The sequence below is a fragment of the Triturus cristatus genome, chromosome 6 (assembly GCF_964204655.1).
Source record: "Triturus cristatus chromosome 6, aTriCri1.1, whole genome shotgun sequence".
Lineage (NCBI taxonomy): Eukaryota > Metazoa > Chordata > Amphibia > Caudata > Salamandridae > Triturus > Triturus cristatus.
Window position 1 is genome coordinate 883131192 of NC_140589.1, and position 21637 is coordinate 883152828.

Here is a 21637-nt window from a genome sequence, read left to right on the forward strand (position 1 = left end):
TTTGCTTGTCCCTCTCACACATGTAAATGGGTCAGCACTCAAGTGCACACACCTGCCTGCACCCACAGACCCTCTCACACACACTTTTCTCAACAAGATTTTTTCCTAGTTTAGAGACTCAGAGACCCATGTTGAAATACAAAAGCAGCACACCACATGACGGCCTTCACATAGAATCCAGCAGCAAATGGGAAACTTTTAACTAGCCGTGGTCCTATTACTGCAGCCCTACCATGGAACGACTGCTGGATGAGTCCTGCTCGAGAATATTGAACCTACAACAAGTCTGAGGTAAATAAGAATTCCACAGGAATACCATAAAACAGGGACCTATGACCCTTTCGAGCCAGATAGGAGTCGAACCTACAATCTTCTGATCCGTAGTCAGACGCGTTATCCATTGCGCCACTGGCCCCATGTAGGATTACCCATACTTTTGTCCTTAAGAGGACCAGAAGTTGTGTGTGTGTGTGTGTGTGTGTTTTAAAACACCATTCCATCAACCTTTTTAGCCACGTTTACTGCTCACAACCAGAAGACACAAGTAAACCCACCTGACCTCCTGAAATTCTGTTCTGTCAGGTGTTCCTAACTTATACAAAGGACTTTAGGAGGACGAAGGACCTAAAAGTCAGGGGAAATGGTCCTAGGTCCAAGGAAATGTTTTAGATCAGCCTCAGTTTCTTAAATATTCTGCATTAACATCATCAGTTCCACGTCTGTGTGGAGCTGATCTTGAGGACTCCTTAATCAGCAGGCGGGTACAACAATAAAGTGTTTAATATTACAATACAGGCGAAAATTCAGACACCTTGTCATAGGCTCACCTTGTCCAGGGACCCATGCATGCTGCCTTTCACCTCTCAGAGCCCTTCACCTAACCTACTGTGCAGCTGTCTCACCTTTAATATCACTGTTCCACAGGCAGCATGATGTCACAATGTTCCTTGTCAGTAGCCTGAACCATGAGCCTTTGCAACCCTGGCATAATCTACATACTTCCAATTGGTGAAGTCTTGGACCACAAATGCAGTGAAGAATAATGGATTGTTACTCTTCATGCATTTTTGCCCATTGGCTCAGATTTGAATGCTTACTGGCCATACGAGCATCTCTGCCAGGCCACCCTATGTCTAGAGACCGTAGATTTAGAGAGTTTATAAACATTGTAGGTTCATCAATGAAGTGTGCTCGCTTCGGCGGCACATATACTAAAATTGGAACGATACAGAGAAGATTAGCATGGCCCCTGCGCAAGGATGACACGCAAATTCGTGAAGCGTTCCATATTTTTACCAGCTTTCAGGAGAGAAATGTTCTATGTTTTCAAGACTAATTGAAATAATAAAGCAGGTTCCAGTGCTTTCCTCCTAATATCTATTTTTCAATTTGTCTCTCCTCAACATTTTTAATGTATTTACCTCGCAGTAATGAAGGTGCACTCTATGGCCAGCTGCATTTAGCAAGGAAGCCTGCAGGACTTCTGGGACTTTTCTTTCCCTTCTTCAGCCTCCCTGTCATTATTCTTCACAACCCCCAAATCTATACTGCTGCCAGCGATGCGTTGCTTTGTGGGAAGCAAGAGAAAGAGAAGGGGAGGGCCTATGCAAATGATGGCCTCAGGGCTGTCTGGGAGTCCCTTTTCAGCAGTACTGTTAAAATCCGCCTTGCAACCAGATTGGTCGGGTAAGCTGAAAAACACCAGGCATGATTGGGCACCAGGTCCTCTAGGCCTTTGGAGGACATATCGGCGCTGCATCCCTCAGTTTCTGAGGTCCAAGAAATGTTCACCCTCCACCCTAATAGAGAGGTCTTGGCCGATCGTGGCCGATCGGGGCAGAAGGGAGCAGGGCAAGATGCTCATGATCCTGCTCTAATAATGAACTGCCTTCCTCTCTCCTTACCTGTGGTTCTGCCTGGCTGCTTGGTTCCAGTTGTAGGCCTACATCCCACAGGCAATTTGCTTGTCCCTCTCACACATGTAAATGGGTCAGCACTCAAGTGCACACACCTGCCTGCACCCACAGACCCTCTCACACACACTTTTCTCAACAAGATTTTTTCCTAGTTTAGAGACTCAGAGACCCATGTTGAAATACAAAAGCAGCACACCACATGACGGCCTTCACATAGAATCCAGCAGCAAATGGGAAACTTTTAACTAGCCGTGGTCCTATTACTGCAGCCCTACCATGGAACGACTGCTGGATGAGTCCTGCTCGAGAATATTGAACCTACAACAAGTCTGAGGTAAATAAGAATTCCACAGGAATACCATAAAACAGGGACCTATGACCCTTTCGAGCCAGATAGGAGTCGAACCTACAATCTTCTAATCCGTAGTCAGACGCGTTATCCATTGCGCCACTGGCCCCATGTAGGATTACCCATACTTTTGTCCTTAAGAGGACCAGAAGTTGTGTGTGTGTGTGTGTGTGTGTGTTTTAAAACACCATTCCATCAACCTTTTTAGCCACGTTTACTGCTCACAACCAGAAGACACAAGTAAACCCACCTGACCTCCTGAAATTCTGTTCTGTCAGGTGTTCCTAACTTATACAAAGGACTTTAGGAGGACGAAGGACCTAAAAGTCAGGGGAAATGGTCCTAGGTCCAAGGAAATGTTTTAGATCAGCCTCAGTTTCTTAAATATTCTGCATTAACATCATCAGTTCCACGTCTGTGTGGAGCTGATCTTGAGGACTCCTTAATCAGCAGGCGGGTACAACAATAAAGTGTTTAATATTACAATACAGGCGAAAATTCAGACACCTTGTCATAGGCTCACCTTGTCCAGGGACCCAAGCATGCTGCCTTTCACCTCTCAGAGCCCTTCACCTAACCTACTGTGCAGCTGTCTCACCTTTAATATCACTGTTCCACAGGCAGCATGATGTCACAATGTTCCTTGTCAGTAGCCTGAACCATGAGCCTTTGCAACCCTGGCATAATCTACATACTTCCAATTGGTGAAGTCTTGGACCACAAATGCAGTGAAGAATAATGGATTGTTACTCTTCATGCATTTTTGCCCATTGGCTCAGATTTGAATGCTTACTGGCCATACGAGCATCTCTGCCAGGCCACCCTATGTCTAGAGACCGTAGATTTAGAGAGTTTATAAACATTGTAGGTTCATCAATGAAGTGTGCTCGCTTCGGCGGCACATATACTAAAATTGGAACGATACAGAGAAGATTAGCATGGCCCCTGCGCAAGGATGACACGCAAATTCGTGAAGCGTTCCATATTTTTACCAGCTTTCAGGAGAGAAATGTTCTATGTTTTCAAGACTAATTGAAATAATAAAGCAGGTTCCAGTGCTTTCCTCCTAATATCTATTTTTCAATTTGTCTCTCCTCAACATTTTTAATGTATTTACCTCGCAGTAATGAAGGTGCACTCTATGGCCAGCTGCATTTAGCAAGGAAGCCTGCAGGACTTCTGGGACTTTTCTTTCCCTTCTTCAGCCTCCCTGTCATTATTCTTCACAACCCCCAAATCTATACTGCTGCCAGCGATGCGTTGCTTTGTGGGAAGCAAGAGAAAGAGAAGGGGAGGGCCTATGCAAATGATGGCCTCAGGGCTGTCTGGGAGTCCCTTTTCAGCAGTACTGTTAAAATCCGCCTTGCAACCAGATTGGTCGGGTAAGCTGAAAAACACCAGGCATGATTGGGCACCAGGTCCTCTAGGCCCTTGGAGGACATATCGGCGCTGCATCCCTCAGTTTCTGAGGTCCAAGAAATGTTCACCCTCCACCCTAATAGAGAGGTCTTGGCCGATCGTGGCCGATCGGGGCAGAAGGGAGCAGGGCAAGATGCTCATGATCCTGCTCTAATAATGAACTGCCTTCCTCTCTCCTTACCTGTGGTTCTGCCTGGCTGCTTGGTTCCAGTTGTAGGCCTACATCCCACAGGCAATTTGCTTGTCCCTCTCACACATGTAAATGGGTCAGCACTCAAGTGCACACACCTGCCTGCACCCACAGACCCTCTCACACACACTTTTCTCAACAAGATTTTTTCCTAGTTTAGAGACTCAGAGACCCATGTTGAAATACAAAAGCAGCACACCACATGACGGCCTTCACATAGAATCCAGCAGCAAATGGGAAACTTTTAACTAGCCGTGGTCCTATTACTGCAGCCCTACCATGGAACGACTGCTGGATGAGTCCTGCTCGAGAATATTGAACCTACAACAAGTCTGAGGTAAATAAGAATTCCACAGGAATACCATAAAACAGGGACCTATGACCCTTTCGAGCCAGATAGGAGTCGAACCTACAATCTTCTAATCCGTAGTCAGACGCGTTATCCATTGCGCCACTGGCCCCATGTAGGATTACCCATACTTTTGTCCTTAAGAGGACCAGAAGTTGTGTGTGTGTGTGTGTGTGTGTGTTTTAAAACACCATTCCATCAACCTTTTTAGCCACGTTTACTGCTCACAACCAGAAGACACAAGTAAACCCACCTGACCTCCTGAAATTCTGTTCTGTCAGGTGTTCCTAACTTATACAAAGGACTTTAGGAGGACGAAGGACCTAAAAGTCAGGGGAAATGGTCCTAGGTCCAAGGAAATGTTTTAGATCAGCCTCAGTTTCTTAAATATTCTGCATTAACATCATCAGTTCCACGTCTGTGTGGAGCTGATCTTGAGGACTCCTTAATCAGCAGGCGGGTACAACAATAAAGTGTTTAATATTACAATACAGGCGAAAATTCAGACACCTTGTCATAGGCTCACCTTGTCCAGGGACCCAAGCATGCTGCCTTTCACCTCTCAGAGCCCTTCACCTAACCTACTGTGCAGCTGTCTCACCTTTAATATCACTGTTCCACAGGCAGCATGATGTCACAATGTTCCTTGTCAGTAGCCTGAACCATGAGCCTTTGCAACCCTGGCATAATCTACATACTTCCAATTGGTGAAGTCTTGGACCACAAATGCAGTGAAGAATAATGGATTGTTACTCTTCATGCATTTTTGCCCATTGGCTCAGATTTGAATGCTTACTGGCCATACGAGCATCTCTGCCAGGCCACCCTATGTCTAGAGACCGTAGATTTAGAGAGTTTATAAACATTGTAGGTTCATCAATGAAGTGTGCTCGCTTCGGCGGCACATATACTAAAATTGGAACGATACAGAGAAGATTAGCATGGCCCCTGCGCAAGGATGACACGCAAATTCGTGAAGCGTTCCATATTTTTACCAGCTTTCAGGAGAGAAATGTTCTATGTTTTCAAGACTAATTGAAATAATAAAGCAGGTTCCAGTGCTTTCCTCCTAATATCTATTTTTCAATTTGTCTCTCCTCAACATTTTTAATGTATTTACCTCGCAGTAATGAAGGTGCACTCTATGGCCAGCTGCATTTAGCAAGGAAGCCTGCAGGACTTCTGGGACTTTTCTTTCCCTTCTTCAGCCTCCCTGTCATTATTCTTCACAACCCCCAAATCTATACTGCTGCCAGCGATGCGTTGCTTTGTGGGAAGCAAGAGAAAGAGAAGGGGAGGGCCTATGCAAATGATGGCCTCAGGGCTGTCTGGGAGTCCCTTTTCAGCAGTACTGTTAAAATCCGCCTTGCAACCAGATTGGTCGGGTAAGCTGAAAAACACCAGGCATGATTGGGCACCAGGTCCTCTAGGCCCTTGGAGGACATATCGGCGCTGCATCCCTCAGTTTCTGAGGTCCAAGAAATGTTCACCCTCCACCCTAATAGAGAGGTCTTGGCCGATCGTGGCCGATCGGGGCAGAAGGGAGCAGGGCAAGATGCTCATGATCCTGCTCTAATAATGAACTGCCTTCCTCTCTCCTTACCTGTGGTTCTGCCTGGCTGCTTGGTTCCAGTTGTAGGCCTACATCCCACAGGCAATTTGCTTGTCCCTCTCACACATGTAAATGGGTCAGCACTCAAGTGCACACACCTGCCTGCACCCACAGACCCTCTCACACACACTTTTCTCAACAAGATTTTTTCCTAGTTTAGAGACTCAGAGACCCATGTTGAAATACAAAAGCAGCACACCACATGACGGCCTTCACATAGAATCCAGCAGCAAATGGGAAACTTTTAACTAGCCGTGGTCCTATTACTGCAGCCCTACCATGGAACGACTGCTGGATGAGTCCTGCTCGAGAATATTGAACCTACAACAAGTCTGAGGTAAATAAGAATTCCACAGGAATACCATAAAACAGGGACCTATGACCCTTTCGAGCCAGATAGGAGTCGAACCTACAATCTTCTAATCCGTAGTCAGACGCGTTATCCATTGCGCCACTGGCCCCATGTAGGATTACCCATACTTTTGTCCTTAAGAGGACCAGAAGTTGTGTGTGTGTGTGTGTGTGTGTGTTTTAAAACACCATTCCATCAACCTTTTTAGCCACGTTTACTGCTCACAACCAGAAGACACAAGTAAACCCACCTGACCTCCTGAAATTCTGTTCTGTCAGGTGTTCCTAACTTATACAAAGGACTTTAGGAGGACGAAGGACCTAAAAGTCAGGGGAAATGGTCCTAGGTCCAAGGAAATGTTTTAGATCAGCCTCAGTTTCTTAAATATTCTGCATTAACATCATCAGTTCCACGTCTGTGTGGAGCTGATCTTGAGGACTCCTTAATCAGCAGGCGGGTACAACAATAAAGTGTTTAATATTACAATACAGGCGAAAATTCAGACACCTTGTCATAGGCTCACCTTGTCCAGGGACCCAAGCATGCTGCCTTTCACCTCTCAGAGCCCTTCACCTAACCTACTGTGCAGCTGTCTCACCTTTAATATCACTGTTCCACAGGCAGCATGATGTCACAATGTTCCTTGTCAGTAGCCTGAACCATGAGCCTTTGCAACCCTGGCATAATCTACATACTTCCAATTGGTGAAGTCTTGGACCACAAATGCAGTGAAGAATAATGGATTGTTACTCTTCATGCATTTTTGCCCATTGGCTCAGATTTGAATGCTTACTGGCCATACGAGCATCTCTGCCAGGCCACCCTATGTCTAGAGACCGTAGATTTAGAGAGTTTATAAACATTGTAGGTTCATCAATGAAGTGTGCTCGCTTCGGCGGCACATATACTAAAATTGGAACGATACAGAGAAGATTAGCATGGCCCCTGCGCAAGGATGACACGCAAATTCGTGAAGCGTTCCATATTTTTACCAGCTTTCAGGAGAGAAATGTTCTATGTTTTCAAGACTAATTGAAATAATAAAGCAGGTTCCAGTGCTTTCCTCCTAATATCTATTTTTCAATTTGTCTCTCCTCAGCATTTTTAATGTATTTACCTCGCAGTAATGAAGGTGCACTCTATGGCCAGCTGCATTTAGCAAGGAAGCCTGCAGGACTTCTGGGACTTTTCTTTCCCTTCTTCAGCCTCCCTGTCATTATTCTTCACAACCCCCAAATCTATACTGCTGCCAGCGATGCGTTGCTTTGTGGGAAGCAAGAGAAAGAGAAGGGGAGGGCCTATGCAAATGATGGCCTCAGGGCTGTCTGGGAGTCCCTTTTCAGCAGTACTGTTAAAATCCGCCTTGCAACCAGATTGGTCGGGTAAGCTGAAAAACACCAGGCATGATTGGGCACCAGGTCCTCTAGGCCCTTGGAGGACATATCGGCGCTGCATCCCTCAGTTTCTGAGGTCCAAGAAATGTTCACCCTCCACCCTAATAGAGAGGTCTTGGCCGATCGTGGCCGATCGGGGCAGAAGGGAGCAGGGCAAGATGCTCATGATCCTGCTCTAATAATGAACTGCCTTCCTCTCTCCTTACCTGTGGTTCTGCCTGGCTGCTTGGTTCCAGTTGTAGGCCTACATCCCACAGGCAATTTGCTTGTCCCTCTCACACATGTAAATGGGTCAGCACTCAAGTGCACACACCTGCCTGCACCCACAGACCCTCTCACACACACTTTTCTCAACAAGATTTTTTCCTAGTTTAGAGACTCAGAGACCCATGTTGAAATACAAAAGCAGCACACCACATGACGGCCTTCACATAGAATCCAGCAGCAAATGGGAAACTTTTAACTAGCCGTGGTCCTATTACTGCAGCCCTACCATGGAACGACTGCTGGATGAGTCCTGCTCGAGAATATTGAACCTACAACAAGTCTGAGGTAAATAAGAATTCCACAGGAATACCATAAAACAGGGACCTATGACCCTTTCGAGCCAGATAGGAGTCGAACCTACAATCTTCTGATCCGTAGTCAGACGCGTTATCCATTGCGCCACTGGCCCCATGTAGGATTACCCATACTTTTGTCCTTAAGAGGACCAGAAGTTGTGTGTGTGTGTGTGTGTGTGTGTTTTAAAACACCATTCCATCAACCTTTTTAGCCACGTTTACTGCTCACAACCAGAAGACACAAGTAAACCCACCTGACCTCCTGAAATTCTGTTCTGTCAGGTGTTCCTAACTTATACAAAGGACTTTAGGAGGACGAAGGACCTAAAAGTCAGGGGAAATGGTCCTAGGTCCAAGGAAATGTTTTAGATCAGCCTCAGTTTCTTAAATATTCTGCATTAACATCATCAGTTCCACGTCTGTGTGGAGCTGATCTTGAGGACTCCTTAATCAGCAGGCGGGTACAACAATAAAGTGTTTAATATTACAATACAGGCGAAAATTCAGACACCTTGTCATAGGCTCACCTTGTCCAGGGACCCATGCATGCTGCCTTTCACCTCTCAGAGCCCTTCACCTAACCTACTGTGCAGCTGTCTCACCTTTAATATCACTGTTCCACAGGCAGCATGATGTCACAATGTTCCTTGTCAGTAGCCTGAACCATGAGCCTTTGCAACCCTGGCATAATCTACATACTTCCAATTGGTGAAGTCTTGGACCACAAATGCAGTGAAGAATAATGGATTGTTACTCTTCATGCATTTTTGCCCATTGGCTCAGATTTGAATGCTTACTGGCCATACGAGCATCTCTGCCAGGCCACCCTATGTCTAGAGACCGTAGATTTAGAGAGTTTATAAACATTGTAGGTTCATCAATGAAGTGTGCTCGCTTCGGCGGCACATATACTAAAATTGGAACGATACAGAGAAGATTAGCATGGCCCCTGCGCAAGGATGACACGCAAATTCGTGAAGCGTTCCATATTTTTACCAGCTTTCAGGAGAGAAATGTTCTATGTTTTCAAGACTAATTGAAATAATAAAGCAGGTTCCAGTGCTTTCCTCCTAATATCTATTTTTCAATTTGTCTCTCCTCAACATTTTTAATGTATTTACCTCGCAGTAATGAAGGTGCACTCTATGGCCAGCTGCATTTAGCAAGGAAGCCTGCAGGACTTCTGGGACTTTTCTTTCCCTTCTTCAGCCTCCCTGTCATTATTCTTCACAACCCCCAAATCTATACTGCTGCCAGCGATGCGTTGCTTTGTGGGAAGCAAGAGAAAGAGAAGGGGAGGGCCTATGCAAATGATGGCCTCAGGGCTGTCTGGGAGTCCCTTTTCAGCAGTACTGTTAAAATCCGCCTTGCAACCAGATTGGTCGGGTAAGCTGAAAAACACCAGGCATGATTGGGCACCAGGTCCTCTAGGCCCTTGGAGGACATATCGGCGCTGCATCCCTCAGTTTCTGAGGTCCAAGAAATGTTCACCCTCCACCCTAATAGAGAGGTCTTGGCCGATCGTGGCCGATCGGGGCAGAAGGGAGCAGGGCAAGATGCTCATGATCCTGCTCTAATAATGAACTGCCTTCCTCTCTCCTTACCTGTGGTTCTGCCTGGCTGCTTGGTTCCAGTTGTAGGCCTACATCCCACAGGCAATTTGCTTGTCCCTCTCACACATGTAAATGGGTCAGCACTCAAGTGCACACACCTGCCTGCACCCACAGACCCTCTCACACACACTTTTCTCAACAAGATTTTTTCCTAGTTTAGAGACTCAGAGACCCATGTTGAAATACAAAAGCAGCACACCACATGACGGCCTTCACATAGAATCCAGCAGCAAATGGGAAACTTTTAACTAGCCGTGGTCCTATTACTGCAGCCCTACCATGGAACGACTGCTGGATGAGTCCTGCTCGAGAATATTGAACCTACAACAAGTCTGAGGTAAATAAGAATTCCACAGGAATACCATAAAACAGGGACCTATGACCCTTTCGAGCCAGATAGGAGTCGAACCTACAATCTTCTAATCCGTAGTCAGACGCGTTATCCATTGCGCCACTGGCCCCATGTAGGATTACCCATACTTTTGTCCTTAAGAGGACCAGAAGTTGTGTGTGTGTGTGTGTGTGTGTTTTAAAACACCATTCCATCAACCTTTTTAGCCACGTTTACTGCTCACAACCAGAAGACACAAGTAAACCCACCTGACCTCCTGAAATTCTGTTCTGTCAGGTGTTCCTAACTTATACAAAGGACTTTAGGAGGACGAAGGACCTAAAAGTCAGGGGAAATGGTCCTAGGTCCAAGGAAATGTTTTAGATCAGCCTCAGTTTCTTAAATATTCTGCATTAACATCATCAGTTCCACGTCTGTGTGGAGCTGATCTTGAGGACTCCTTAATCAGCAGGCGGGTACAACAATAAAGTGTTTAATATTACAATACAGGCGAAAATTCAGACACCTTGTCATAGGCTCACCTTGTCCAGGGACCCAAGCATGCTGCCTTTCACCTCTCAGAGCCCTTCACCTAACCTACTGTGCAGCTGTCTCACCTTTAATATCACTGTTCCACAGGCAGCATGATGTCACAATGTTCCTTGTCAGTAGCCTGAACCATGAGCCTTTGCAACCCTGGCATAATCTACATACTTCCAATTGGTGAAGTCTTGGACCACAAATGCAGTGAAGAATAATGGATTGTTACTCTTCATGCATTTTTGCCCATTGGCTCAGATTTGAATGCTTACTGGCCATACGAGCATCTCTGCCAGGCCACCCTATGTCTAGAGACCGTAGATTTAGAGAGTTTATAAACATTGTAGGTTCATCAATGAAGTGTGCTCGCTTCGGCGGCACATATACTAAAATTGGAACGATACAGAGAAGATTAGCATGGCCCCTGCGCAAGGATGACACGCAAATTCGTGAAGCGTTCCATATTTTTACCAGCTTTCAGGAGAGAAATGTTCTATGTTTTCAAGACTAATTGAAATAATAAAGCAGGTTCCAGTGCTTTCCTCCTAATATCTATTTTTCAATTTGTCTCTCCTCAACATTTTTAATGTATTTACCTCGCAGTAATGAAGGTGCACTCTATGGCCAGCTGCATTTAGCAAGGAAGCCTGCAGGACTTCTGGGACTTTTCTTTCCCTTCTTCAGCCTCCCTGTCATTATTCTTCACAACCCCCAAATCTATACTGCTGCCAGCGATGCGTTGCTTTGTGGGAAGCAAGAGAAAGAGAAGGGGAGGGCCTATGCAAATGATGGCCTCAGGGCTGTCTGGGAGTCCCTTTTCAGCAGTACTGTTAAAATCCGCCTTGCAACCAGATTGGTCGGGTAAGCTGAAAAACACCAGGCATGATTGGGCACCAGGTCCTCTAGGCCCTTGGAGGACATATCGGCGCTGCATCCCTCAGTTTCTGAGGTCCAAGAAATGTTCACCCTCCACCCTAATAGAGAGGTCTTGGCCGATCGTGGCCGATCGGGGCAGAAGGGAGCAGGGCAAGATGCTCATGCTCATGATCCTGCTCTAATAATGAACTGCCTTCCTCTCTCCTTACCTGTGGTTCTGCCTGGCTGCTTGGTTCCAGTTGTAGGCCTACATCCCACAGGCAATTTGCTTGTCCCTCTCACACATGTAAATGGGTCAGCACTCAAGTGCACACACCTGCCTGCACCCACAGACCCTCTCACACACACTTTTCTCAACAAGATTTTTTCCTAGTTTAGAGACTCAGAGACCCATGTTGAAATACAAAAGCAGCACACCACATGACGGCCTTCACATAGAATCCAGCAGCAAATGGGAAACTTTTAACTAGCCGTGGTCCTATTACTGCAGCCCTACCATGGAACGACTGCTGGATGAGTCCTGCTCGAGAATATTGAACCTACAACAAGTCTGAGGTAAATAAGAATTCCACAGGAATACCATAAAACAGGGACCTATGACCCTTTCGAGCCAGATAGGAGTCGAACCTACAATCTTCTGATCCGTAGTCAGACGCGTTATCCATTGCGCCACTGGCCCCATGTAGGATTACCCATACTTTTGTCCTTAAGAGGACCAGAAGTTGTGTGTGTGTGTGTGTGTTTTAAAACACCATTCCATCAACCTTTTTAGCCACGTTTACTGCTCACAACCAGAAGACACAAGTAAACCCACCTGACCTCCTGAAATTCTGTTCTGTCAGGTGTTCCTAACTTATACAAAGGACTTTAGGAGGACGAAGGACCTAAAAGTCAGGGGAAATGGTCCTAGGTCCAAGGAAATGTTTTAGATCAGCCTCAGTTTCTTAAATATTCTGCATTAACATCATCAGTTCCACGTCTGTGTGGAGCTGATCTTGAGGACTCCTTAATCAGCAGGCGGGTACAACAATAAAGTGTTTAATATTACAATACAGGCGAAAATTCAGACACCTTGTCATAGGCTCACCTTGTCCAGGGACCCAAGCATGCTGCCTTTCACCTCTCAGAGCCCTTCACCTAACCTACTGTGCAGCTGTCTCACCTTTAATATCACTGTTCCACAGGCAGCATGATGTCACAATGTTCCTTGTCAGTAGCCTGAACCATGAGCCTTTGCAACCCTGGCATAATCTACATACTTCCAATTGGTGAAGTCTTGGACCACAAATGCAGTGAAGAATAATGGATTGTTACTCTTCATGCATTTTTGCCCATTGGCTCAGATTTGAATGCTTACTGGCCATACGAGCATCTCTGCCAGGCCACCCTATGTCTAGAGACCGTAGATTTAGAGAGTTTATAAACATTGTAGGTTCATCAATGAAGTGTGCTCGCTTCGGCGGCACATATACTAAAATTGGAACGATACAGAGAAGATTAGCATGGCCCCTGCGCAAGGATGACACGCAAATTCGTGAAGCGTTCCATATTTTTACCAGCTTTCAGGAGAGAAATGTTCTATGTTTTCAAGACTAATTGAAATAATAAAGCAGGTTCCAGTGCTTTCCTCCTAATATCTATTTTTCAATTTGTCTCTCCTCAACATTTTTAATGTATTTACCTCGCAGTAATGAAGGTGCACTCTATGGCCAGCTGCATTTAGCAAGGAAGCCTGCAGGACTTCTGGGACTTTTCTTTCCCTTCTTCAGCCTCCCTGTCATTATTCTTCACAACCCCCAAATCTATACTGCTGCCAGCGATGCGTTGCTTTGTGGGAAGCAAGAGAAAGAGAAGGGGAGGGCCTATGCAAATGATGGCCTCAGGGCTGTCTGGGAGTCCCTTTTCAGCAGTACTGTTAAAATCCGCCTTGCAACCAGATTGGTCGGGTAAGCTGAAAAACACCAGGCATGATTGGGCACCAGGTCCTCTAGGCCCTTGGAGGACATATCGGCGCTGCATCCCTCAGTTTCTGAGGTCCAAGAAATGTTCACCCTCCACCCTAATAGAGAGGTCTTGGCCGATCGGGGCAGAAGGGAGCAGGGCAAGATGCTCATGATCCTGCTCTAATAATGAACTGCCTTCCTCTCTCCTTACCTGTGGTTCTGCCTGGCTGCTTGGTTCCAGTTGTAGGCCTACATCCCACAGGCAATTTGCTTGTCCCTCTCACACATGTAAATGGGTCAGCACTCAAGTGCACACACCTGCCTGCACCCACAGACCCTCTCACACACACTTTTCTCAACAAGATTTTTTCCTAGTTTAGAGACTCAGAGACCCATGTTGAAATACAAAAGCAGCACACCACATGACGGCCTTCACATAGAATCCAGCAGCAACTGGGAAACTTTTAACTAGCCGTGGTCCTATTACTGCAGCCCTACCATGGAACGACTGCTGGATGAGTCCTGCTCGAGAATATTGAACCTACAACAAGTCTGAGGTAAATAAGAATTCCACTGGAATACCATAAAACAGGGACCTATGACCCTTTCGAGCCAGATAGGAGTCAAACCTACAATCTTCTGATCCGTAGTCAGACGCGTTATCCATTGCGCCACTGGCCCCATGTAGGATTACCCATACTTTTGTCCTTAAGAGGACCAGAAGTTGTGTGTGTGTGTGTGTGTGTGTTTTAAAACACCATTCCATCAACCTTTTTAGCCACGTTTACTGCTCACAACCAGAAGACACAAGTAAACCCACCTGACCTCCTGAAATTCTGTTCTGTCAGGTGTTCCTAACTTATACAAAGGACTTTAGGAGGACGAAGGACCTAAAAGTCAGGGGAAATGGTCCTAGGTCCAAGGAAATGTTTTAGATCAGCCTCAGTTTCTTAAATATTCTGCATTAACATCATCAGTTCCACGTCTGTGTGGAGCTGATCTTGAGGACTCCTTAATCAGCAGGCGGGTACAACAATAAAGTGTTTAATATTACAATACAGGCGAAAATTCAGACACCTTGTCATAGGCTCACCTTGTCCAGGGACCCAAGCATGCTGCCTTTCACCTCTCAGAGCCCTTCACCTAACCTACTGTGCAGCTGTCTCACCTTTAATATCACTGTTCCACAGGCAGCATGATGTCACAATGTTCCTTGTCAGTAGCCTGAACCATGAGCCTTTGCAACCCTGGCATAATCTACATACTTCCAATTGGTGAAGTCTTGGACCACAAATGCAGTGAAGAATAATGGATTGTTACTCTTCATGCATTTTTGCCCATTGGCTCAGATTTGAATGCTTACTGGCCATACGAGCATCTCTGCCAGGCCACCCTATGTCTAGAGACCGTAGATTTAGAGAGTTTATAAACATTGTAGGTTCATCAATGAAGTGTGCTCGCTTCGGCGGCACATATACTAAAATTGGAACGATACAGAGAAGATTAGCATGGCCCCTGCGCAAGGATGACACGCAAATTCGTGAAGCGTTCCATATTTTTACCAGCTTTCAGGAGAGAAATGTTCTATGTTTTCAAGACTAATTGAAATAATAAAGCAGGTTCCAGTGCTTTCCTCCTAATATCTATTTTTCAATTTGTCTCTCCTCAACATTTTTTATGTATTTACCTCGCAGTAATGAAGGTGCACTCTATGGCCAGCTGCATTTAGCAAGGAAGCCTGCAGGACTTCTGGGACTTTTCTTTCCCTTCTTCAGCCTCCCTGTCATTATTCTTCACAACCCCCAAATCTATACTGCTGCCAGCGATGCGTTGCTTTGTGGGAAGCAAGAGAAAGAGAAGGGGAGGGCCTATGCAAATGATGGCCTCAGGGCTGTCTGGGAGTCCCTTTTCAGCAGTACTGTTAAAATCCGCCTTGCAACCAGATTGGTCGGGTAAGCTGAAAAACACCAGGCATGATTGGGCACCAGGTCCTCTAGGCCCTTGGAGGACATATCGGCGCTGCATCCCTCAGTTTCTGAGGTCCAAGAAATGTTCACCCTCCACCCTAATAGAGAGGTCTTGGCCGATCGTGGCCGATCGGGGCAGAAGGGAGCAGGGCAAGATGCTCATGCTCATGATCCTGCTCTAATAATGAACTGCCTTCCTCTCTCCTTACCTGTGGTTCTGCCTGGCTGCTTGGTTCCAGTTGTAGGCCTACATCCCACAGGCAATTTGCTTGTCCCTCTCACACATGTAAATGGGTCAGCACTCAAGTGCACACACCTGCCTGCACCCACAGACCCTCTCACACACACTTTTCTCAACAAGATTTTTTCCTAGTTTAGAGACTCAGAGACCCATGTTGAAATACAAAAGCAGCACACCACATGACGGCCTTCACATAGAATCCAGCAGCAAATGGGAAACTTTTAACTAGCCGTGGTCCTATTACTGCAGCCCTACCATGGAACGACTGCTGGATGAGTCCTGCTCGAGAATATTGAACCTACAACAAGTCTGAGGTAAATAAGAATTCCACAGGAATACCATAAAACAGGGACCTATGACCCTTTCGAGCCAGATAGGAGTCGAACCTACAATCTTCTGATCCGTAGTCAGACGCGTTATCCATTGCGCCACTGGCCCCATGTAGGATTACCCATACTTTTGTCCTTAAGAGGACCAGAAGTTGTGTGTGTGTGTGTGTGTTTTAAAACACCATTCCATCAACCTTTTTAGCCACGTTTACTGCTCACAACCAGAAGACACAAGTAAACCCACCTGACCTCCTGAAATTCTGTTCTGTCAGGTGTTCCTAACTTATACAAAGGACTTTAGGAGGACGAAGGACCTAAAAGTCAGGGGAAATGGTCCTAGGTCCAAGGAAATGTTTTAGATCAGCCTCAGTTTCTTAAATATTCTGCATTAACATCATCAGTTCCACGTCTGTGTGGAGCTGATCTTGAGGACTCCTTAATCAGCAGGCGGGTACAACAATAAAGTGTTTAATATTACAATACAGGCGAAAATTCAGACACCTTGTCATAGGCTCACCTTGTCCAGGGACCCAAGCATGCTGCCTTTCACCTCTCAGAGCCCTTCACCTAACCTACTGTGCAGCTGTCTCACCTTTAATATCACTGTTCCACAGGCAGCATGATGTCACAATGTTCCTTGTCAGTAGCCTGAACCATGAGCCTTTGCAACCCTGGCATAATCTACATACTTCCAATTGGTGAAGTCTTGGACCACAAATGCAGTGAAGAATAATGGATTGTTACTCTTCATGCATTTTTGCCCATTGGCTCAGATTTGAATGCTTACTGGCCATACGAGCATCTCTGCCAGGCCACCCTATGTCTAGAGACCGTAGATTTAGAGAGTTTATAAACATTGTAGGTTCATCAATGAAGTGTGCTCGCTTCGGCGGCACATATACTAAAATTGGAACGATACAGAGAAGATTAGCATGGCCCCTGCGCAAGGATGACACGCAAATTCGTGAAGCTTTCCATATTTTTACCAGCTTTCAGGAGAGAAATGTTCTATGTTTTCAAGACTAATTGAAATAATAAAGCAGGTTCCAGTGCTTTCCTCCTAATATCTATTTTTCAATTTGTCTCTCCTCAACATTTTTAATGTATTTACCTCGCAGTAATGAAGGTGCACTCTATGGCCAGCTGCATTTAGCAAGGAAGCCTGCAGGACTTCTGGGACTTTTCTTTCCCTTCTTCAGCCTCCCTGTCATTATTCTTCACAACCCCCAAATCTATACTGCTGCCAGCGATGCGTTGCTTTGTGGGAAGCAAGAGAAAGAGAAGGGGAGGGCCTATGCAAATGATGGCCTCAGGGCTGTCTGGGAGTCCCTTTTCAGCAGTACTGTTAAAATCCGCCTTGCAACCAGATTGGTCGGGTAAGCTGAAAAACACCAGGCATGATTGGGCACCAGGTCCTCTAGGCCCTTGGAGGACATATCGGCGCTGCATCCCTCAGTTTCTGAGGTCCAAGAAATGTTCACCCTCCACCCTAATAGAGAGGTCTTGGCCGATCGGGGCAGAAGGGAGCAGGGCAAGATGCTCATGATCCTGCTCTAATAATGAACTGCCTTCCTCTCTCCTTACCTGTGGTTCTGCCTGGCTGCTTGGTTCCAGTTGTAGGCCTACATCCCACAGGCAATTTGCTTGTCCCTCTCACACATGTAAATGGGTCAGCACTCAAGTGCACACACCTGCCTGCACCCACAGACCCTCTCACACACACTTTTCTCAACAAGATTTTTTCCTAGTTTAGAGACTCAGAGACCCATGTTGAAATACAAAAGCAGCACACCACATGACGGCCTTCACATAGAATCCAGCAGCAAATGGGAAACTTTTAACTAGCCGTGGTCCTATTACTGCAGCCCTACCATGGAACGACTGCTGGATGAGTCCTGCTCGAGAATATTGAACCTACAACAAGTCTGAGGTAAATAAGAATTCCACAGGAATACCATAAAACAGGGACCTATGACCCTTTCGAGCCAGATAGGAGTCGAACCTACAATCTTCTGATCCGTAGTCAGACGCGTTATCCATTGCGCCACTGGCCCCATGTAGGATTACCCATACTTTTGTCCTTAAGAGGACCAGAAGTTGTGTGTGTGTGTGTGTGTGTGTTTTAAAACACCATTCCATCAACCTTTTTAGCCACGTTTACTGCTCACAACCAGAAGACACAAGTAAACCCACCTGACCTCCTGAAATTCTGTTCTGTCAGGTGTTCCTAACTTATACAAAGGACTTTAGGAGGACGAAGGACCTAAAAGTCAGGGGAAATGGTCCTAGGTCCAAGGAAATGTTTTAGATCAGCCTCAGTTTCTTAAATATTCTGCATTAACATCATCAGTTCCACGTCTGTGTGGAGCTGATCTTGAGGACTCCTTAATCAGCAGGCGGGTACAACAATAAAGTGTTTAATATTACAATACAGGCGAAAATTCAGACACCTTGTCATAGGCTCACCTTGTCCAGGGACCCAAGCATGCTGCCTTTCACCTCTCAGAGCCCTTCACCTAACCTACTGTGCAGCTGTCTCACCTTTAATATCACTGTTCCACAGGCAGCATGATGTCACAATGTTCCTTGTCAGTAGCCTGAACCATGAGCCTTTGCAACCCTGGCATAATCTACATACTTCCAATTGGTGAAGTCTTGGACCACAAATGCAGTGAAGAATAATGGATTGTTACTCTTCATGCATTTTTGCCCATTGGCTCAGATTTGAATGCTTACTGGCCATACGAGCATCTCTGCCAGGCCACCCTATGTCTAGAGACCGTAGATTTAGAGAGTTTATAAACATTGTAGGTTCATCAATGAAGTGTGCTCGCTTCGGCGGCACATATACTAAAATTGGAACGATACAGAGAAGATTAGCATGGCCCCTGCGCAAGGATGACACGCAAATTCGTGAAGCTTTCCATATTTTTACCAGCTTTCAGGAGAGAAATGTTCTATGTTTTCAAGACTAATTGAAATAATAGAGCAGGTTCCAGTGCTTTCCTCCTAATATCTATTTTTCAATTTGTCTCTCCTCAACATTTTTAATGTATTTACCTCGCAGTAATGAAGGTGCACTCTATGGCCAGCTGCATTTAGCAAGGAAGCCTGCAGGACTTCTGGGACTTTTCTTTCCCTTCTTCAGCCTCCCTGTCATTATTCTTCACAACCCCCAAATCTATACTGCTGCCAGCGATGCGTTGCTTTGTGGGAAGCAAGAGAAAGAGAAGGGGAGGGCCTATGCAAATGATGGCCTCAGGGCTGTCTGGGAGTCCCTTTTCAGCAGTACTGTTAAAATCCGCCTTGCAACCAGATTGGTCGGGTAAGCTGAAAAACACCAGGCATGATTGGGCACCAGGTCCTCTAGGCCCTTGGAGGACATATCGGCGCTGCATCCCTCAGTTTCTGAGGTCCAAGAAATGTTCACCCTCCACCCTAATAGAGAGGTCTTGGCCGATCGGGGCAGAAGGGAGCAGGGCAAGATGCTCATGATCCTGCTCTAATAATGAACTGCCTTCCTCTCTCCTTACCTGTGGTTCTGCCTGGCTGCTTGGTTCCAGTTGTAGGCCTACATCCCACAGGCAATTTGCTTGTCCCTCTCACACATGTAAATGGGTCAGCACTCAAGTGCACACACCTGCCTGCACCCACAGACCCTCTCACACACACTTTTCTCAACAAGATTTTTTCCTAGTTTAGAGACTCAGAGACCCATGTTGAAATACAAAAGCAGCACACCACATGACGGCCTTCACATAGAATCCAGCAGCAAATGGGAAACTTTTAACTAGCCGTGGTCCTATTACTGCAGCCCTACCATGGAACGACTGCTGGATGAGTCCTGCTCGAGAATATTGAACCTACAACAAGTCTGAGGTAAATAAGAATTCCACAGGAATACCATAAAACAGGGACCTATGACCCTTTCGAGCCAGATAGGAGTCGAACCTACAATCTTCTGATCCGTAGTCAGACGCGTTATCCATTGCGCCACTGGCCCCATGTAGGATTACCCATACTTTTGTCCTTAAGAGGACCAGAAGTTGTGTGTGTGTGTGTGTGTGTGTTTTAAAACACCATTCCATCAACCTTTTTAGCCACGTTTACTGCTCACAACCAGAAGACACAAGTAAACCCACCTGACCTCCTGAAATTCTGTTCTGTCAGGTGTTCCTAACTTATACAAAGGACTTTAGGAGGACGAAGGACCTAAAAGTCAGGGGAAATGGTCCTAGGTCCAAGGAAATGTTTTAGATCAGCCTCAGTTTCTTAAATATTCTGCATTAACATCATCAGTTCCACGTCTGTGTGGAGCTGATCTTGAGGACTCCTTAATCAGCAGGCGGGTACAACAATAAAGTGTTTAATATTACAATACAGGCGAAAATTCAGACACCTTGTCATAGGCTCACCTTGTCCAGGGACCCAAGCATGCTGCCTTTCACCTCTCAGAGCCCTTCACCTAACCTACTGTGCAGCTGTCTCACCTTTAATATCACTGTTCCACAGGCAGCATGATGTCACAATGTTCCTTGTCAGTAGCCTGAACCATGAGCCTTTGCAACCCTGGCATAATCTACATACTTCCAATTGGTGAAGTCTTGGACCACAAATGCAGTGAAGAATAATGGATTGTTACTCTTCATGCATTTTTGCCCATTGGCTCAGATTTGAATGCTTACTGGCCATACGAGCATCTCTGCCAGGCCACCCTATGTCTAGAGACCGTAGATTTAGAGAGTTTATAAACATTGTAGGTTCATCAATGAAGTGTGCTCGCTTCGGCGGCACATATACTAAAATTGGAACGATACAGAGAAGATTAGCATGGCCCCTGCGCAAGGATGACACGCAAATTCGTGAAGCGTTCCATATTTTTACCAGCTTTCAGGAGAGAAATGTTCTATGTTTTCAAGACTAATTGAAATAATAAAGCAGGTTCCAGTGCTTTCCTCCTAATATCTATTTTTCAATTTGTCTCTCCTCAACATTTTTTATGTATTTACCTCGCAGTAATGAAGGTGCACTCTATGGCCAGCTGCATTTAGCAAGGAAGCCTGCAGGACTTCTGGGACTTTTCTTTCCCTTCTTCAGCCTCCCTGTCATTATTCTTCACAACCCCCAAATCTATACTGCTGCCAGCGATGCGTTGCTTTGTGGGAAGCAAGAGAAAGAGAAGGGGAGGGCCTATGCAAATGATGGCCTCAGGGCTGTCTGGGAGTCCCTTTTCAGCAGTACTGTTAAAATCCGCCTTGCAACCAGATTGGTCGGGTAAGCTGAAAAACACCAGGCATGATTGGGCACCAGGTCCTCTAGGCCCTTGGAGGACATATCGGCGCTGCATCCCTCAGTTTCTGAGGTCCAAGAAATGTTCACCCTCCACCCTAATAGAGAGGTCTTGGCCGATCGTGGCCGATTGGGGCAGAAGGGAGCAGGGCAAGATGCTCATGATCCTGCTCTAATAATGAACTGCCTTCCTCTCTCCTTACCTGTGGTTCTGCCTGGCTGCTTGGTTCCAGTTGTAGGCCTACATCCCACAGGCAATTTGCTTGTCCCTCTCACACATGTAAATGGGTCAGCACTCAAGTGCACACACCTGCCTGCACCCACAGACCCTCTCACACACACTTTTCTCAACAAGATTTTTTCC

General features: G+C 46.0%; 21 non-coding genes across 21 annotated transcripts; 11 read left to right on the top strand and 10 right to left on the bottom strand.

Moving 5' to 3' along the window:
• Positions 1 to 342: 342 nt before the first annotated feature.
• On the bottom strand, positions 343 to 415 carry TRNAR-ACG (transfer RNA arginine (anticodon ACG)). The gene has a single exon. It is a non-coding gene; the product is annotated as a tRNA-Arg (tRNA).
• Positions 416 to 1187: 772 nt separating this feature from the next.
• On the top strand, positions 1188 to 1294 carry LOC146819172 (U6 spliceosomal RNA). The gene has a single exon (XR_014963960.1). It is a non-coding gene; the product is annotated as a U6 spliceosomal RNA (small nuclear RNA).
• A 1007-nt stretch (positions 1295 to 2301) lies between these two features.
• Positions 2302 to 2374, bottom strand: TRNAR-ACG (transfer RNA arginine (anticodon ACG)). Its single transcript has one exon. It is a non-coding gene; the product is annotated as a tRNA-Arg (tRNA).
• Positions 2375 to 3148: 774 nt separating this feature from the next.
• Positions 3149 to 3255, top strand: LOC146819174 (U6 spliceosomal RNA). The gene has a single exon (XR_014963962.1). It is a non-coding gene; the product is annotated as a U6 spliceosomal RNA (small nuclear RNA).
• A 1007-nt stretch (positions 3256 to 4262) lies between these two features.
• TRNAR-ACG (transfer RNA arginine (anticodon ACG)) lies at positions 4263 to 4335 on the bottom strand. The gene has a single exon. It is a non-coding gene; the product is annotated as a tRNA-Arg (tRNA).
• Positions 4336 to 5109: 774 nt separating this feature from the next.
• On the top strand, positions 5110 to 5216 carry LOC146819176 (U6 spliceosomal RNA). Its single transcript, XR_014963963.1, has one exon. It is a non-coding gene; the product is annotated as a U6 spliceosomal RNA (small nuclear RNA).
• A 1007-nt stretch (positions 5217 to 6223) lies between these two features.
• On the bottom strand, positions 6224 to 6296 carry TRNAR-ACG (transfer RNA arginine (anticodon ACG)). The gene has a single exon. It is a non-coding gene; the product is annotated as a tRNA-Arg (tRNA).
• A 774-nt stretch (positions 6297 to 7070) lies between these two features.
• On the top strand, positions 7071 to 7177 carry LOC146819178 (U6 spliceosomal RNA). The gene has a single exon (XR_014963964.1). It is a non-coding gene; the product is annotated as a U6 spliceosomal RNA (small nuclear RNA).
• Positions 7178 to 8184: 1007 nt separating this feature from the next.
• On the bottom strand, positions 8185 to 8257 carry TRNAR-ACG (transfer RNA arginine (anticodon ACG)). Its single transcript has one exon. It is a non-coding gene; the product is annotated as a tRNA-Arg (tRNA).
• A 774-nt stretch (positions 8258 to 9031) lies between these two features.
• Positions 9032 to 9138, top strand: LOC146819180 (U6 spliceosomal RNA). The gene has a single exon (XR_014963965.1). It is a non-coding gene; the product is annotated as a U6 spliceosomal RNA (small nuclear RNA).
• A 1007-nt stretch (positions 9139 to 10145) lies between these two features.
• TRNAR-ACG (transfer RNA arginine (anticodon ACG)) lies at positions 10146 to 10218 on the bottom strand. Its single transcript has one exon. It is a non-coding gene; the product is annotated as a tRNA-Arg (tRNA).
• Positions 10219 to 10990: 772 nt separating this feature from the next.
• Positions 10991 to 11097, top strand: LOC146819182 (U6 spliceosomal RNA). The gene has a single exon (XR_014963966.1). It is a non-coding gene; the product is annotated as a U6 spliceosomal RNA (small nuclear RNA).
• A 1013-nt stretch (positions 11098 to 12110) lies between these two features.
• TRNAR-ACG (transfer RNA arginine (anticodon ACG)) lies at positions 12111 to 12183 on the bottom strand. The gene has a single exon. It is a non-coding gene; the product is annotated as a tRNA-Arg (tRNA).
• Positions 12184 to 12951: 768 nt separating this feature from the next.
• LOC146819184 (U6 spliceosomal RNA) lies at positions 12952 to 13058 on the top strand. The gene has a single exon (XR_014963967.1). It is a non-coding gene; the product is annotated as a U6 spliceosomal RNA (small nuclear RNA).
• A 1842-nt stretch (positions 13059 to 14900) lies between these two features.
• On the top strand, positions 14901 to 15007 carry LOC146819185 (U6 spliceosomal RNA). Its single transcript, XR_014963968.1, has one exon. It is a non-coding gene; the product is annotated as a U6 spliceosomal RNA (small nuclear RNA).
• Positions 15008 to 16020: 1013 nt separating this feature from the next.
• Positions 16021 to 16093, bottom strand: TRNAR-ACG (transfer RNA arginine (anticodon ACG)). The gene has a single exon. It is a non-coding gene; the product is annotated as a tRNA-Arg (tRNA).
• A 768-nt stretch (positions 16094 to 16861) lies between these two features.
• Positions 16862 to 16968, top strand: LOC146819187 (U6 spliceosomal RNA). The gene has a single exon (XR_014964394.1). It is a non-coding gene; the product is annotated as a U6 spliceosomal RNA (small nuclear RNA).
• A 997-nt stretch (positions 16969 to 17965) lies between these two features.
• Positions 17966 to 18038, bottom strand: TRNAR-ACG (transfer RNA arginine (anticodon ACG)). Its single transcript has one exon. It is a non-coding gene; the product is annotated as a tRNA-Arg (tRNA).
• Positions 18039 to 18810: 772 nt separating this feature from the next.
• On the top strand, positions 18811 to 18917 carry LOC146819189 (U6 spliceosomal RNA). The gene has a single exon (XR_014964395.1). It is a non-coding gene; the product is annotated as a U6 spliceosomal RNA (small nuclear RNA).
• Positions 18918 to 19914: 997 nt separating this feature from the next.
• Positions 19915 to 19987, bottom strand: TRNAR-ACG (transfer RNA arginine (anticodon ACG)). Its single transcript has one exon. It is a non-coding gene; the product is annotated as a tRNA-Arg (tRNA).
• Positions 19988 to 20759: 772 nt separating this feature from the next.
• On the top strand, positions 20760 to 20866 carry LOC146819191 (U6 spliceosomal RNA). Its single transcript, XR_014963969.1, has one exon. It is a non-coding gene; the product is annotated as a U6 spliceosomal RNA (small nuclear RNA).
• Positions 20867 to 21637: the final 771 nt, after the last annotated feature.